Source organism: Grampus griseus, assembly GCF_964374135.1.
Source record: "Grampus griseus genome assembly, chromosome: 9".
NCBI lineage: Eukaryota > Metazoa > Chordata > Mammalia > Artiodactyla > Delphinidae > Grampus > Grampus griseus.
In genome coordinates, this window is record NC_139003.1 from 21393449 (window position 1) to 21410261 (window position 16813).

At 40.8% G+C, this 16813-nt stretch overlaps 1 protein-coding gene and 1 long non-coding RNA gene across 4 annotated transcripts in view; one reads left to right on the top strand and one right to left on the bottom strand.

Annotated features, from left to right (window-relative positions):
• Positions 1 to 16813, bottom strand: part of MKLN1 (muskelin 1) — a gene marked incomplete at its 5' end in the record, with an annotated part of 355190 nt that overhangs the window by 314859 nt on the left and 23518 nt on the right. Inside the window, 2 exons of one of the 3 annotated variants that reach the window (XM_082661471.1) lie at positions 8922 to 8989; positions 11593 to 11717. The exons of 1 other annotated variant lie outside the window; for it this stretch is intronic. The remainder of the gene's footprint in view (positions 1 to 8921; positions 8990 to 11592; positions 11718 to 16813) is intronic. One more of the 3 variants, XM_082661472.1, reaches the window with a different exon arrangement.
• On the top strand, positions 505 to 15551 carry LOC309827006. The gene is made up of 4 exons (XR_014297161.1): positions 505 to 674; positions 6195 to 6374; positions 10376 to 10579; positions 15247 to 15551. It is a non-coding gene; the product is annotated as an uncharacterized lncRNA (long non-coding RNA).

The following is a 16813-nucleotide window of genomic DNA, read 5'->3' on the forward strand; positions in this document are numbered from 1 at the left end:
CTGAATGAATGAATGGACAGTGGTTACTTCTGGGCCGTGGCACTGGGGACGGGGACGGGAATGAGATATACTTTTCACTGAACATAAGCAAAAGGGTGCTTATGTTGTTGTCATAACAATGAAAAGTGTGAAATAAAATACTGAAAAATAAAGAGTACGTGGACCTGAGGAGAAGCTGGTAGCATAAAACAGGAAGACTTCAGGTATCTGTGATCTGTGTAAGGATGCTCCTGCAAGCCACCTTTAGACCTTACCCCTGAGTAAAAAGTGGAATGACACCTCAGAACTGGCGTTCAGCCCTAGGCTTGAAGCACAGCACGCACACAGGTTAGGAAGAAGTCTTAATAAGATGTTCCGTATTGCGTAATATGTACCCTGTACCTATGGGTACAGTGAGAAAACTTTCCATGGCAAAAGGCCTGTTTCCAGGCACAGTAAACAGAGAATTCGTTAAAGGTTGTTTGCCCTCTTCCCCCGCTGCAGCCTGGACAGGCAGGTGGCCATGGTGCGTGGGACTCCTCGGGCAGCGACGGCCTGTCTCCACGGCCTGGGAATAGTGGTCTTCTCCACTTCCTAACAGACCCTCTGGAAACCTGATAAGGATTACAGGATCCCATAGAAGAGCACTGGACTTCAAATGAACTGTTCTGTAAACTTATCCCAACTAGCTGGAGGTAAAACTCTGTCTTCAGGGTCTCCCACCTCTCTTTTCCATATCTCCTTTTCCTTCCCTGAGCTTTACTACCTCTGCTCTCTCCTGTCAGGAGAAAAACAACCAATGAGTCACTAGCCCCTTGAATAATGTATTACCCCTCCTGTAGGATTTTACATTTAAAAAGTGGTCGATAGGAAAGAAATTATGATGATAATGTTAATAATGATATTAATAATATTGATGATGGCAATGATAGCTGATGATAGCAGATATTGCTTATTGAATATTTACTGTGAGCCAGGTATTCTACTAAAAAGTGGATACAATTTATCTTATTTAATCCTCCAATAATCCAGTGAGGTAGATATTGTCATACCGACATTATAGATGAGGAATGAAAAGTCACATAGTTATCAAGTGGCAGACAAGGGGTTTAGGAGAACTGTCTCTAAAAATTTTTGCCCTAAGGAATTCCATCATGTTATTCAAACACATGGATTTCTAAGGTGGAAACTTTGACCCTATAAGGAGAGAGCTGGGGAGAGTCAGACAATCACAGCACCCCTTAGTAGCAATGAAATTGACCACTGAGGCTTGAAACTGCAAACAATCCGCTGTGTCTATGACGGCTCGGGTTCAAATCCTGACCCTGACACTCACGAGATTACCTGGGGCAAGTCGTATAACCTCTGCACTTGAGATAATAGAATTCAATGAGATAATGCCATTGAAGTGCTTGCAATAGTGTGTGTGTGTGCGTGTGTGTGTGTGTGTGTGTGTAGCATTCATATACTGTGTATGTTGATTGTTATAAATCCCTACAATTAGAATAATTTATTTCTAGCTTCCCAATAACAGAAGTTCTCTTTCACCTGATTTTATAATGTAGTTGTTGGTCTATTTTCTATAGATTTTTTTAATTGAAAAGGTAGTGTAACAGTAGAATTTCAAAGGACAATACCTCAAATGCCATTTCCCTAACACAACAATTATTTTAATTTTGCATATTGCCTTCAAGTTTTGCTAATTCTGAGAAGCTACATGGAGAGGGCACTATATTGAATCAGATTTGGATTTTTATCTTACTCTTTCACAAATTAGCTGTATAACCTCAGGGAAGTTACATAACTGCCCTTTGCCTTAGTTTCCCAAAATATAAAGTGAAGCAGTTAGACCAGATCACCTTTAAGATCCTTCTAGCTCTAACAGTCTGTTTTTTTAATCTGTAATCTACTTTTTTTTTTTTTGCTTTCATGATTTACATGAAACTGTATACATAAGATACATGTAAGTAATGTTTGCAAGTTACTTAACTTTCTAAACTATATCAGGGAAATAAAACTTTATGTATAATGAGTTCTGCAAAGGTAAGGTTATAACTAAAGACCCCAGAAATTTTAAAAGTAGCTACCAAATTACCAAAAAGCTATAAAAATTAATATTCAGTCATTATATGTATGTTTGCAACTAAAGTATTACCAATTCCACACGTTAATTTATAAGTAATACATTTAGTTTGATAAAGCCATTCTAATATTTGTTGATATATAGTTATTAATTCATAATATAAATATGAAAATGTTACATTAGTGTAGTTTTTCCATGAGGTATTCTTTTTTATTTTAATAAATTTATTTAGTTTATTTATTTATTTTTGGCTGTGTTGGGTCTTCGTTGCCGCGCGCAGGCTTTCTCAAGTTGCGGCGAGCGGGGGGGCTACTCTTCGTTGCAGTGCGCGGGCTTCTCATTGCAGTGGCTTCTCTCGTTGTGGAGCACGCGCTCTAGGCGCGCAGGCTTCAGTAGTTGTGGCACGCGGGCTCAGTAGCTGTGGCTCACGGGCTCTAGAGCACAGGCTAAGTAGTTGTGGCGCACGGGCTTAGTTGCTCCGTGACATGTGGGATCTTCCCGGACAAGGGATCGAACTCGTGTCCCCTGCATTGGCAGGCGGATTCTCAACCACTGCGCCACCAGGGAAGCCCCAACCATGAGGTATTCTTAATTTTTAAAGTTTCTCTACCAAAGAGGGAAAAACAAAGAAAAAACAGGAGTGACTCTACCTGACTTAGATCATACTGGCAGAAACATGTCAATGTGAATGTCTATAACTAGTCACGGGATGAAGCAGCCACTCTCCTGCACTGCTGCTTGGTGTGTAACCTGGTATAACCTTTCTAGAGACGACCGGACAATACTAATCGAGAGCTTAAGTATGTTCCTACCCTCTGGCCAGGTAATTCCACTTATAGGAATTTGTACCAAAGAAATAATAATATGAGCACAAATGCTTTGTTGCAGTATTATACATAACTATAAAGACCTAGCCTAGACCATCTTATTATACCAACTAGTAGAGGCACTATCAAAGACTCCTAGGGTCATGTCAAAATTAGTCAGGAGCTAATTTGAAGATGCTGTCACAGGCCAAACAAAGGTTAATTTCAGCATTAATAATAATAAATAAGATGTGTTGAAACAAATTAAATATGTTTCAATTAATGAGTTTGAATGATAATTTAAAGACAAACAAACATAAAAAGCAAACCATTGGCACATACCAGAAAATCAACTCAAGGAATAATAGGATTAAAAATATAGCCATTTTGCAATCCTTAATAAACTAATGACTCCAGGTAACAACATAAAAGAAGAGATTATTACACATTATGCACCTCTTAATGGCAAAACACATTACCTATGAAGCAGTCTTGCCAAAAAAAATAAAGAAACCACAACTGAATCTGTTAAACCCTGTAGATAGTTGCAGGTAATATAGAGGACAGAGGAACATGTTAAACTATACCATGAAGATGCAATGAGAGAAATCTAGGCTGTGGGACAAACAACTTGGTTTCTTCAACAACTAAAGTGGAAGGAAAAAAATATTTCAGTGGAAACCCATTTATATTTCAAGAGATTTAACAGACATATCAACCTTTAACAGACATATCAACCAATCTCATCATGTGAACCTTATTTGGATCCTGCTTCAAACAACCTGTAAAAATAACACTATGGTGTTTCCCTGGTGGTGCAGTGGTTTAGAGTCCCCCTGCCAATGCAGGGGACACGAGTTCGATCCCTTGTCCGGGAAGATCCCACATGCTGCGGAGCACCTAAGCCCAGTGCGCCACAACTACTGAGCCTGTGCTCTAGAGCCCGCAAGCCACAACTACTGAGCCCGCGTGCCACAACTACTGAAGCCCGCGCGCCTAGAGCCCGTGCTCCGAGCAAGAGAAGCCACCGCAATGAGAAGCCTGCGCACTGCAACGAAGAGTAACCCCCACTCGCCGCAACTAGAGAAAGCCCGTGCGCAGAAACGAACACCCAGCACAGCCAAAAATAAATAAATTTATTTAAAAAAAATTATGACATTCATGAGACAATTGAAATTCTGAACAATGACTTATTTCATATTAGTAACATATCATTGTTAATTAGTTTAGATGTGATAATGGTTGTTTTAAAAGGCCTTAGCTTTTAAAGATCCATATTGAAATATTTGTGGATGAGATGATACAATTTCTGGAATTTGCTTTAAAACAGAATAAGTGGGAAAGAAGAAGAGGGAATTGATGGGTTGGTTTGGTCATCATAGGTTGATAGGTACATAAGGTTCATTATGCTCTCTGTCTACTTTTGTTTATGTTTTAAATTTTCTATAATAACATTAATATACATTTACATATAATGGGTTTGCGTGTGTGTGTGTGTTTGTGTGTGTGAACACCCATTATAAGGGATACAGCAAAATATTGATGGTGATTATCTCTGGATGATAGAATTGTGGGTGGTTTGGTGATTTTTATCTTTTTGTTTTTACTCTACTGTATATTCTATAGTTTTACACTGCACTTATATTCTATATAATCAGGAAAAAATTATTTTAAAAGAAAATGTTTTAAATTGTTTAACAATACCGTTTTTACCATTCAACTAGAATTCACTCCTGATGTAATGAATAAAATAACTTTGTACTTTTAAAATATAATTGGCCAGGCAAATTACTTAATATTTAATTATAGTTAGTTTTGAGAGGGTACAGAAAATAGTTCATGAAAATATAAGGCTGAAGTAAAGTTTGAGGTCTGGAAATTCTCTCATTTGGTGTAATAGGGTAATCTTAAATTTATAGCTTAGGAGGAAACAGTTAATTTTTTTTCTCCTTCTTACATAACACAAAAACAACTGATCCAGTTTGGCACAAACTTTCACCTCCAAAGTCACCTTTGTGCTGAAATTCAGCACCTCAGGTTTCAGTCAAACAACTTGCAGATGAGAAGAGGTTTCTTAACAAAATTTTCTTGTAATTTTACTATCGTGTTGGTTCCTGGGAACTTGGGAGAGTCCTTTTTTCATAGTTAAGTGGGTCGGGGGAATGCTTCTTTCTCCTACTTTCCAATATGCAGAAGAGCAAGCAGTTTAAATCATTCCTTTTGTATCGCTTAAATAAATGTAAGTCCAAGACAGTAGTTGCAATTAAGAAAAAGATAGTTAATGGGTATTTTTAGCATATTAATAGTTAATACGAGGTATTGCAGAGTTTGTCATTCAATTATGAGAAAAATCAGTCCTTTAAGATCAGAAAAAAAATTTAAAAACTAACATAAATACAATTATATTTTGTAATTACATGTAGACTTACAATAATTATACCATGATCTGAATGTTCTATAATCAGATAATTGTCCCTTCTTCATTTATTTTGAAATAAAGACTTTTCATTTATCTAATTTTCCTTCTTCCTTTTGTTCACATGTAATTTTCTGCTACAGAAACCACAGTCAGCTCCTGTTATGAAATATATTAACAGATTATCACTTAAATAACATTTTGTTCTGAATGTAGGCTTTAAAGCAAAGTCATTGGTAGATGTAGTTTATTCATTTGGAAGTGAAATTTTCTGACTTAAAACTGGCTAGAGACAGATAATGTCAATTTGGGTTCATTTGTCCATTTGAGGTTCCACAGGTAGTTAATTATATGCTTCACATAAATTCAGCCTTCACTTGCAACTATGTGCCAGGCTTTGCACTAAGTATTTTCATATTTACAATCTCAATTATTTACTATAATAACACTGTGAAATAGTTACTTTGGAGAGAGTTTAAGTTGTTTGCTCCAGGTCAGACAGTAATCTAATTGATTGCAAATTTTTTTTTTTTAATTTGCGGTACGCGGGCCTCTCACTGTTGTGGCCTCTCCCGTTGTGGAGCACAGGCTCCGGACGCGCAGGCTCAGCGGCCATGGCTCACGGGCCCAGCCGCTCCGCGGCATGTGGGATCTTCCCGGACCGGGTCACGAACCCATGTCCCCTGCATCGGCAGGCGGGCTCTCAACCACTGCGCCACCAGGGAAGCCCTTGATTGCAAATCTTATGTTACTACTTTTAAGTTATGAACATGGTGATTGAGACCATTTGTAGCAGTCTTTGGTGCCTAGTATGGAGCCTTGAACTAAATAGTATGTCAAGTCAGTTCGAAAGCTGATATTCACCCGTCTCATTGTAAAAACAGAGTTCTCTACCTCCCCCCACACCCAGACCCACTCCGGAGGATGTGCAGGAGATGCAATGTGCTTCATACTGCTTCATGCATGGAACCAGCTAAGATGGACCATCTCTCATGAAGAAGAGGCATCAAGAAGAAGGGAGAGGGCAACCTGTTCACAGCAGCAAAGCAGTGCTAGCTTTCTGCCTTGATCTTTTAACGAATTTAACAAGGTACAGACATCTTTAAGCCTGGGAATACACAATGTTTTGATTTGTTGACCAACAAACTAAAGGTCAACCTGAGAAAGTTGATTCTTGACATATTTCCACCAAGGGTCACTTGTTTCCATCCCAATGGACTCAAAGTTAAGAATTAAAAACCTCAACGTTAGTAAATTATATGTTTGGAATACTGAGACTTCTAATTAGACGTACATCCCCAATGCCAGTAGAGCCCACTCTGTTCGTTTACTCGTTACTCATAACCTCATGTAAAACTGTTTGTTTGGGATGTGGTTTTTTTAAAAAGCCTTCAGGCTTAGTTAAAGAATGGAATATGTGAGAAAAGAATTTTCCAACTTTTGTTGACTCAGTGATGAAAAGGAAAAATATGTTTATAAGAATTTGGCTGCTTGGTAACTCAAAAATAATTGATGTAAGAAACTTGAAATTTCACATGTTAAGTGCTAAATCCAATTATACATTTCAAACACAATTTTTCAAAGCATATCCTTGTTCTAGCTTATTAATATTACAGAATCATTCTGATGGACATCAAATTATTAACTGTTTTTATAAGAGTGTACTAGAAATTACTACTAGGAATATTTTATTTGTGGAAACATAAATACAGGTTATGTAACACCTTGTAAGTGGACTTGAACTAAAGGATCTTAAAAATAAATAGGAACAACAAAAATAAAACATGACTAACTCTCCAGCCACCATCAAAACAAATGTTTCCAAGGACCTGAAGCCAAGAAAATAGAAATCTATAAACACAAAGGCTAAGATAAATCAGTTGCATCTCCTAGGTCTCCATACATGACAAAACAAAACACTGAAAACCAACGGAAACCAAAAAACCCCACTTGCTGTGAAGGAAAGAATGTTGAAGAACATTGACCTTTTCTGCCCTCTGCCTACCACAGAAATCCCCACCCACTGCTGATTTTTATTTTTTATTTATTTTTGGCTGTGTTGGGTCTTTGTTGCTGCGCACGGGCTTTCTCTAGTTGCAGCGAGCAGTGGCTACTCTTCGTTGTGGTCCTTGGGCTTCTCATTGCGGTGGCTTCTCTTCGTTGCAGAGCACAGGCTCTAGGCACGCGGGCTTCAGCAGTTGTGGCATGCGGTCTCAGTAGTTGTGGCTCACGGGCTTAGAGCGCAGGCTCAGCAGTGTGGCGCACGGGCTTAGTGGGTCCGCGGCATGTGGGATCTTCCTGGACCAGGGTTCGAACCCATGTCCCCTGAATTGGTGGGCAGATTCTTAACCACTGCGCCACCAGGGAAGCCCCACTGCTGATTTTTAAATTTTTGAATCTCCAAAAATTATGGGAGATGGATGTCTTAAAAATGCAGTAGATTCAATCACATAGGTCATATCATTAGCTGAAGTAGTAATTACTGAGGGAAGGCTAATCTACTTCATTCATTTTAATAACCAATTCTTTCTCAGATTTACCACAGAGCCAAATCAACCTAATTATTAAGGTACAGTAATATTGTATTGAACTGTTTTTCAATCCAAGAATTTTTATTATGGAGAGAAAACTTGGATAATTTTAGCAATTATGTGCTTCATTTCTCCTTTTCTGTACCTCCATTCTTGCTTATATATAAGGTACTGAATTTAACTTGCTTCATTCTTGATGTTTCACATCTTGTCATTTTCTTTTAGAAAAATTTAAACTAAAGTTTAAAAGGCTACAGGGTAAGTATTGGTGTCTAGTTCCTATGTTTAACATATCATAGTCCCTAGAGCCCAGACTGCTGCCCTGGAGAACAAGAGGCCAAATTCTGGCTGCCCTGAAAAACCCCGCATATACAACTAATGCATATTCTAAATCTTACCATACCTCTCCCAAAACACTTTCAGGGATGCCTGACCTACACAACCTCTCCTTGCAGCCAGGCACACACCATTTCTCTTATTTGGATGTAATACTGCTAAAGAGCAAGGTCACTTGAAAGAAAGCTGAACTTGCAATCAGAATCTAAGTGTAAGTTCCAGCTCTTTAGGGGACCAGTTACAGGTAATTTAGTGCACTGGGTAAGTGCGTGCCTGCTAAAGCCAGAATGGGTTGGTGCAAATCCTGGGTTTTCCACTTTCTAGCTCTGTGACTCTAGGCAAATTATTTAAATCTTGTGCCTCAGTTTTCTCATTTGTAAAGTGGTAATAATATTAATAATTACCTCGTAGAGTTGTGAAAATGAAACATCTTAATATGGCTTAGAACAGAACATCAGGTAGCCTAAGCACTTCAATAAATGTCAGCAATTATTATTGCTAGCTGCATGACCTTGGGGAGCTCACCTAACCTCTGCGATACTCTATTTGATCTTATGTCCAAAAAGGGATCATGACTTCATATGGTCTTTATGAAGACCAAATAAACTCATGCAACGTATGTGACAGTCATTTTGAAAACATAATCAAGTGTTGGACAACTCCTTCAAACAAGCAGAATCAGTTCCTTTCCACTCTGTCCCTGTAATACTTAAAACATATGCATACACCTGCTAAGCACTTGTCACACTGTATCATAAGAATTTGCTTACCTGTCCATCTCCCCCACTAACAGTGCATCCTCTGATTCACCTCTGCACCCTCAGCACGTTGGACATACCTGGCACAGGACAGGTACTCAATAAATATTTGTTTAAATGAATATTGTCCAAACAACTGAGCAGGAATTCACAAGGCCTCTGCCAGGAATGATGGATTATCACTTTTTGCCAAGTATCCTCAGTAGACCACCCAGAAATGTGCTTGTTTTTCCTCAGACACAATGCAGCTTGTGTGGTTGCATTCACTCATTCTTTTCCCTTAATAAATACACTGGGCTCCATACAGTGTACCACAAGTGGCAACTGCCCAGGTTAATTTAGTACCACATACTATGCAGAAAGAACCTATTTAGTATAGAATCATTTACAAGTGGAGATGATAAGCTCCTCGGTTTGATATCTTCATTAGAGTGGTAGAATCTCAGGGTGGGAAAGAATGGTTTTTTAGAAGTGGGAGTCCTTATAGAACAATAAGTTAAAGTTGGGAATCTGACTGCCTAAGTTAAAATCCTTGCTCTGCTATGTACAAGGTGTAAGACCTTGGGCAAATTACTTAACCCCTCTAAGCCTCAGTTTTCTCATCTGTAAGATGGAGCTAGTAAGATTGATACATTAAAAATAATAACCCAGGGACTTCCCTGGTGGCTCAGTGGTTGGGAATCCGCCTGCCAATGCAGGGGACATGGGTTCGAGCCCTGGTCCGGGAGGATCCCACATGCTGCAAGCAGCTAAGCCTGTGCGCCACAACTACTGAGCCTGTGCTGTAGAGCCCACAAGCCACAACTACTGAAGCCCGCGCGCCTAGAGCCTGTGCTCGGCAACAACAGAAGCCACCACAATGAGACGCCCACGCACCACAACAAAAGTGTTGCCCCCGCTCGCCGCAACTAGAGAAAGCCTGTGCGCAGCAACGAACACCCAACACAGCCAAAAAATAACCCACATTAATCACTTTTTATGGTACCTACCATAGAGTAAGCACTTAGTATGTGTTTGCTATTGTGATTAACCCAATCCCTCACTGCAGTGTTTGAACTTCCATCACAAGTGTATTCAGGACATGAGGCATGAGTGCCCAGCTTTTGCCTGAATACCACCAGGGTCAGGGAACTTACAACCTCCACCAGTTGTCCACTTGATTACTGGGCAAAACAGAATTGTTGATAAATTCTAACAGGTTGTAATATACATACTTACATCTTCTACTCAAGGGTCTTCCATCTGTCATTTGGGATTACCCAGACGAAATCTAGTCTCTTCTTGCAGGACAGCCCTTTTAACTTTGGAAGGCAGCTACATGTGCTAGCTATCACCATCCTCCTCACACACCCACACCGACTCTCAGATCCTTTAATCATTTCTGATATGACACTGATTACAAGATCTCATTTTACCCTTTTTACTCTTCTTGAATAACCTTTTATTTATCAATGTCTTTCTTAAAGGCTGAAGATCAGAATTCATAAAACAGAGCAAATGTGACCTGATCACTAGTGAGAACTAGAGAACTACTCCCCGACTTGAACACTGTATTTCTCTTAATACAACAGAAGATTGATTTTTGTTTTGTGGAAGTTACATCACACTGTGTTGACTCATCATCTACTCACAGTCAACAGAAGGCTCTAAATCTTCCGACGTGAGCTATTGTAAGTCACCTTGTCCCCAACCTGTACTTGTACAATTGAATTTGGAGATCTTTGAGTACTTTATATTTGTCCCTGGTAAACTTTATATTGTTAGATGTGATTCATTATTATATTTTTTCAGGATTTGATAAGGGGGAGGAGAATCATGATTGCATCATCCAACTTATTTGTTATCTTTTCTAGCTGTGCATCATCTGTAAATTCGTTCAGCACGCGTCAATGTTATCATCTTAGCCATCAATCAAAGTGTTAAGGGCAACAAAACTGAAACCAGATTTGCATTAGATCCCTAGAGGCCTGGGTGTGCATCAGCCTCTTAAAATTTTTTTTTAAAAGACACCATTCATTCATCAACAATATCTATTGAGTGCCTACCATGTAGCAGTTATTGTTCCAAGTGCTGAGCATATATAGTGGTGAACCAAAAAAATATCCCTGTCCTCATAAAGCTTACATTCTAGTTAGGGGATAAGCAATAAATAAATATGAAGATAAATAAATAATAATAAGTCTTTTTTAAATGAAAAACTAAAGCAGGGAGGGGGTTCACGAATGTTGACAGTGGAGGTGGAGTGAGCAGTTACCCATATGCAGTGTGGCTAAAGCAGAGTTGTTTTTGAAGTTTGACTGCACTGCTCATGCCCTGCATTCTTACTGTGCATCTGGCCCAAAAGGTGTCCCCGAGTGGGAAGCAAGTCTTTCTGGTTTCTCAAAACTCACTTTTTTCTGTGTGGAATCATATTAGGAAAAATCAATAGAACGATGATAAAGAATTTAGATAGCCATGAAATAAAAAAGAAAATATGAAAGGACATAATACCTCAAGAGACTTTGCAACATTTCTTCATATGCATAGGATATTCAAACATTGTGAGGCCAGCTAGACTAGCAGGGGAGCTGATCATACCTCCTGATCAAGACTCCAGAGAGAGACTAAAAATTGTTGCTCTACAAGTATAGCATATGGTTGAAAATGAAATAATAGAGGAAAAAACAGAAAAGCTAACACTTACCTTATTCCTATCCCCATGTTCTCAAGTATGGAGTGGGTTATGAATCCGAAAGTTTATGGGAAGTCAGGAGGATGGAATGCTTGGGTGACCCCAAAACATGGCTCAGACAGTCTGGATATTGAACTCTAGAAAAGAAGCCCATAAGGGACAGATTTGAAATCTACCTCTATTAACTACTCTCTGCTCATGATTCTAATGCTGATAAATTCTTCTGAATAGTTTTAGATAATCTTCAAATCCCTTTGATGTTAGAGGGACTTGATAAATCTTTGTTTTCTAAAATCCTAATTGCAACCTCTGATTGGAAATTTATTTTCTACTCTCACAGTGATACTTCTAATATTTATTTTCATTCACTGAGCATCTATTTTGTACCAGATACTTTGTTGGTGCTACGAGTACAAAGGTGAATAGGATAAACATGTTTCCTGCTTACAGAAACCTTCCAGTAGAGCTTGCAGTAGAGGGCAAGGTAGAAACTGGAAAGGCAGCTCCAATAAAGCAGTGTGTTATGAAGAGAAGAGTACCAAGAGCTCTAGGAGGGACATCTAACCCAGAATTTGCAAGAATTGTAAGTTAGTAACTTCTACGTGGAGACTTCCAAGGTACGAGGAGTTAGTCAAATAAAGAGGTGGGGCAGATCTGTTTCAGTGGAGGAAGATCTGTTTCAGTGAAGGATGCACGTTTTGAAGGTGACAGAAATCACTGATTATCTGAATACTGAAAACAGTTCAGGATAGCTGAGACTGCGTGGTCAGAGATGAGACTGGAAAGGTAAACAGAACCAATTTATACAGAGCCTTACAAGCCATGTCATAGAGGAGGTACAATCTACTGAAATCTCTGATTGCTTAAATGCTGGAGTTTTGAAGGGAAGAAGTCAAAACTGCCACTCAGGTTTTTGACTTGAACAGCTGGGTGGACAGTGACATCACTCACTAAGACACTTACTAAAGGGATGAGACCAGTCGTGGTCATGTTTGATTTGTAATGCCTGGGGAATACTCTCCGGGCACGAGTAGGCAGGTTGATCTTGAAGTCTGAGAATACAGGCTTAGGAAGCATCAGTACACGGTAGGCAACAATAGAATCCAAGGGGATGAAAGCGATACACAGGGAGAGTGTCACCGAAGAGAAAAGAGCTCAGAAGAGAACCCAGAGGAGCACCAAAACTTAAAACATGGGCAGAGAGGGACTTCCCTGGTGGTGCAGTGGTTAAGAATTGCCTGCCAAGGCAGGGGACATGGGTTCGATCCCTGGTCTGGGAAGATCCCACATGCCGCAGAGCGACGAAGCCCGTGAACCACAACTACTGAGCCCGTGAGCCACAACTACTGAAGCCTGCATGCCTAGAGCCCATGATCCGCAACAAGAGAAGCCACCGCAATGAGAAGGCTGCGTACCGCAACGAAGAGTAGCCCCCGCTCACCACAGCTAGAGAAAGCCCGCGTAGGCAGAGAAAGGATCCCTGAAAAAAGTACAGCCAGAGGGTACAAAAAGAGTGAGATATCATAGAGAACAAGGGAAAAGCACATTTCAACAAGTAGGTTATGGTCAACAAAGGTAAATGCTGTCAAGAGATCAAGTAGGAAAAGTCTGAGGAGCACCTGTGGAGGGAGCACTAAGCACTAAGGAGGTGTTTGACCAGCTGGGTGAGAGCGGGGTCAGTGGAGGCAGAAGGCAGGTCACAGCAAGCTGAGGAATAAATGGAACCTGAATGTAGACAACTGTTTTAAACAATTTGCTTTCAAAGTAGAAGATATAATCCCTAGATTTTCTTCCCAAAGGTAGGGAAATGGTGCCACTACGAAGGCTCCCTCACCACTTTTTTTGTTTGTTTGTTTGTTTTTGCGGTACACGCGCCTCTCACTGTTGTGGCCTCTCCCGTTGCGGAGCATCAGGCTCCGGATGCGCAGGCTCAGCGGCCATGGCTCATGGGCCCAGCCGCCCCGCGGCATGTGGGATCTTCCCGGACCAGGGCACAAACCTGCGTCCCCTAGCATCGGCAGGCGGACTCTCAACCACTGCGCCACCAGGGAAGCCCTCCCTCACCACTTTTACATTAGCTCAGTTACCACATGGCGATGCTCTTGGTAGGCATGGGCTTTGTGTTGGGCTGGGGTCTTGCAACTGGTGCTGGAAGTGGCTAAAACTGTCCAGTAGACCAAATCTGCCTTTCGTACTCTTCTTCTGCACCTGCCCCTTCTCTAGGCCTCTAAACTTCACACAGGCTTCCTGGGCTCTGACCTCTCTGAGCAGCCCACCAATGAAATGACGTTCATGGGTATTGATAAAAACCTGATCAGACACAACTGTCACACCTATTGCCATAGCTCATGTATTGGGACCAGTCAGAGGGAGGGGAGAGGAGTCTGGTCACCTTAGAGCAGATAGCTGGCCCACAGCTGGCTAGGCAGGGGTCATCTCTGAGAGCAAAATCCAGAAGCCAAAATCTCTGGATTTGGGTTGGGGGAAAACAGATAATCACAACTACCAGCAGTGCTGAGGTTGGTCCTAGGGAGTGAACGTGAGCCTAGATACAATGGGTGAACACCATAAGGGGTTTGGATGAGAGAGGAGGAGCAGGGAGCAGTCAGAGAACAGGGACCAGGAACTAGAAGTAGGCTGGAGCTATTATGCACAGAGAGGCCAGGCATAGCTGTGCTGGACAGGTGGCCCTATCACCACCAGCTCTGTTATCCTGAATCCTCCACTGCGTTGTTTCAGTTCTCGCCCCTTCATGACAACGAAGTGACATTTCTGACATTCACGACGACTCCCAAAATCTTATACCCTCAACCCCTCTTAGTAACCTGTATTCCAAGGAGAAGATAAGGAAGCTCTGGCCTGGATGGTGCAAACAGGGAGTGCACAGAGGCAATGGCAGTAACTAACCCGAAAAGGTTGCAGTGATAGCTACCCCGAACCTAAGAACTAGTAGCTGAATTAGCCCTAAATCAATAGCAAAACTGGCCGCACGGCTTGATTAAATGAAACATTATTTCTCAATTGTAATCATTCCAGGATATCTGTGTTCTCTAAAATGCTCACTATGACTGAACTGAAAGGCTTAACTGTCTTCAGTTTGTGATTACGGCACAGAGAGGAGATAAAAAGCAGTGGTAAACATCAGATAAAGACAATATTTTTGTCTTGTGCACAGACCAGCTAAGCCGCACAAACTGACTTTTCAGCTGAAGATTTTTTTTTTCATTTTACTCGACTCAATAATCATTTACCCACTGGATATTGCTTAAGGGGCAGAGTTTTCATCTAATTCTCATTTAACGAGATTGAAAAGGAAAAACTAAATAATAATATGCCATTTGTGTATAGTGCTTGTCTTTCAAAGAAGACATCATAACCCATTTTATACTATCTAATTTACATTAACAGCCCTTTTATAGTGTAAATACTAGTAAGGGCTATTATTATTTATTATTATCATGCATACAAAGTATGCATAGAAGAAACTGAGGCATGCGGGAATGAAATGACTAGTTCAATGTAACTTCCATTTTAAAGGTGAAATAGCTGGTTTTTCCTTTTCTTTTTTTTGTTTTGTTTTACAATGAAGCCATGCTTTAGATAAACAAGCTTATTAAGGTGTACCTTGCCCTTAAATTTTAAGATGAAAAATACCTTGCTTTAAAGAAATCACAAGGGGTTTCCCTGGTGGCACAATGGTTAAGAATCTGCCTGCCAATGCAAGGGACACGGGTTCGAGCTCTGGTCGGGGAAGATCCCACATGCCGTGGAGCAACTAAGCCCGTGCACCACAACTACTGAGCCTGTGCTCTAGAGCCGCGAGCCACGACTACTGAGCCCATGTGCTGCAACTACTGAAGCCCACGCGCCTAGAGCCCATGCTCCGCAACAAGAGAAGCCACCACAATGAGAAGCCTGCGCACCGCTAGCCCCTGCTCACCGCAACTAGAGAAAGCCTGCACGCAGCAACAAAGACCTAATGCAGCCAAAAATAAAATAAATAAAATAAAATAAAATAAGAAAGAAAAAAAGAAATCACATGGGCCAAAATGTTCATTCTGTTCCACAGATCAAATCTCTCTCCCAAATCTAGATGAAAACCAATCAATTCCTATCACCCAACTCATTTTATTTATTTATTATTATTATTATTTTTTGCAGTACACGGGCCTCTCACTGTTGTGGCCTCTTCCATTGCGGAGCACAGGCTCCGGACGCGCAGGCTCAGCGGCCATGGCTCACGGGCCCAGCCGCTCCGCGGCATGTGGGATCTTCCCGGACCGGGGAACGAACCTGTGTCCCCTGCATCGGCAGGCGGACTCTCAACCACTGCACCACAAGGGAAGCCCCCCCAGCTCATTTTAATCAGCACAGTGCTCAGCACCTTGCGCCACACACGTTACGAGTCGTTCGTGTGTATCACTCTCCTCTTTACATGCATTATGCTACAGTAATCTTGTCATCTCAATTGTACTTGGAAAGTACCATTCCATGCACTAATTCTGTGTATATGTAAAGTCATTGACACTTTCATGTTTGTATGAGCTTCCATCTGTGGGGTAACATTTTTCTAATCTTTTCATGTATTCATCCACTCACTCATTCATTTATTCATACTCTCAAGCACTCATGCATCCATTCAACAAATATGGATTGTGTGTCCAAAATGTGCAAACACTACTCTAGATGTAAAAGATAGAAGAGGAAGACAAAATCACTGACTTCAGGAAACTCAGCCCAGTGAGGGAGCCGGAAGAGTAAACAGCTGTAGTTAAGTGTGGTTGGTGTAGAGATGGAGTGACACATGAAAGTAGTGTGGGGACAACAGAGAGGGGATTGATCTCTGTCTGAGAGGGTGAGAAAGGCCTCTTAGATCTGAGCATGCCAGGAAGAAGGGGATTTGGGTATCCCAGGTAGAGGGCACAGCACAAGCAAAGGCACATATAAGACCATCCTGTGCGTTTGGGGAACCACAGGAAACATGGTATAACAGGAGGTTCTTCAATATTCTATAACTGGTTCTATTCCATAATCCAGGCCCGAGATGTCAACATAAATAATTGTATAAAGGGAAATATATGGTCCATGGGTTGTCTTCAGTCATGTAAGTAAAAACACATTCTACATGGGATCTGTATCAAACTACTTTTTGAAACTCTAACAGTTTGAAAAATGTCACATAGGTAACAGCACAAAATCAAAGCTTGGGTCTGGTCTACCCAAAGTTTGTATT